At 62.3% G+C, this 812-nt stretch overlaps 1 protein-coding gene across 1 annotated transcript in view; it reads left to right on the forward strand.

Annotated features, from left to right (window-relative positions):
* INTS3 (integrator complex subunit 3) overlaps positions 1-812 on the forward strand; it is a 44,214-nt gene that overhangs the window by 2,856 nt on the left and 40,546 nt on the right. The gene's annotated exons all lie outside the window — the stretch shown is intronic.

An 812-nucleotide genomic window follows, 5' to 3' on the forward strand; every position in this document is an offset into this window, starting at 1 on the left:
TGGGAATGGGAATGGGAATGGGAACGGGCATCCACACGGGTCAGCATTCCATGGGAATGGGAACGGGAATGGGAATGGAACAGGAACAGGCATCCACACGGGTCAGCATTCCATGGGAACAGGAACGGGAATGGGAACGGGAACGGGAATGGGAATGGGAATGGGAACAGGAACAGGCATCCACACGGGTCAGCATTCCATGGGAACAGGAACGGGAATGGGAACGGGAACGGGAATGGGAATGGGAATGGGAACAGGAACAGGCATCCACACGGGTCAGCATTCCATGGGAACAGGAACGGGAATGGGAACGGGAATGGGAATGGGAACGGGAAAGGGAACGGGCATCCACACGGGTCAGTATTCCACGGGAACGGGAATGGGAGTGGGAATGGGAATGGGAGTGGGAATGGGAACGGGAACAGGAACGGGAACGGGAATGGGAACCGGCATCAGCATCCACACGGGTCAGCATTCCATGGGAATGGGAATGGGAATGGGCATCCACACATTCCATGGGAATGGGAACGGGAATGGGAATGGGCATCCACACAGGTCGGTGGGAATGGGGTCAGAGACGGGGACAGAGGTGGATACAGGGCCAGGGCCAGGGCCAGTCCGAGGGGATGGGGACTGGGCACCCCCCGGCTTCCCGGGGTGGCACCGGTGGCACAGGCAGGGCCAGGGTGGCACCAGTGGCACGGGGGGGACTGGGGTGGCACCGGTGACACAGGAGGGGTCAGGGTGGCACCGGTGGCACAGGGGTGGCTGGGGGGGCAAAGGCAGGGGGCGGGGGGGACCGGGGGGGCACG

This window comes from Corvus brachyrhynchos, unplaced genomic scaffold (genome assembly GCF_000691975.1).
Source record: "Corvus brachyrhynchos isolate BGI_N302 unplaced genomic scaffold, ASM69197v1 scaffold787, whole genome shotgun sequence".
Classification (NCBI taxonomy): Eukaryota; Metazoa; Chordata; class Aves; order Passeriformes; family Corvidae; genus Corvus; species Corvus brachyrhynchos.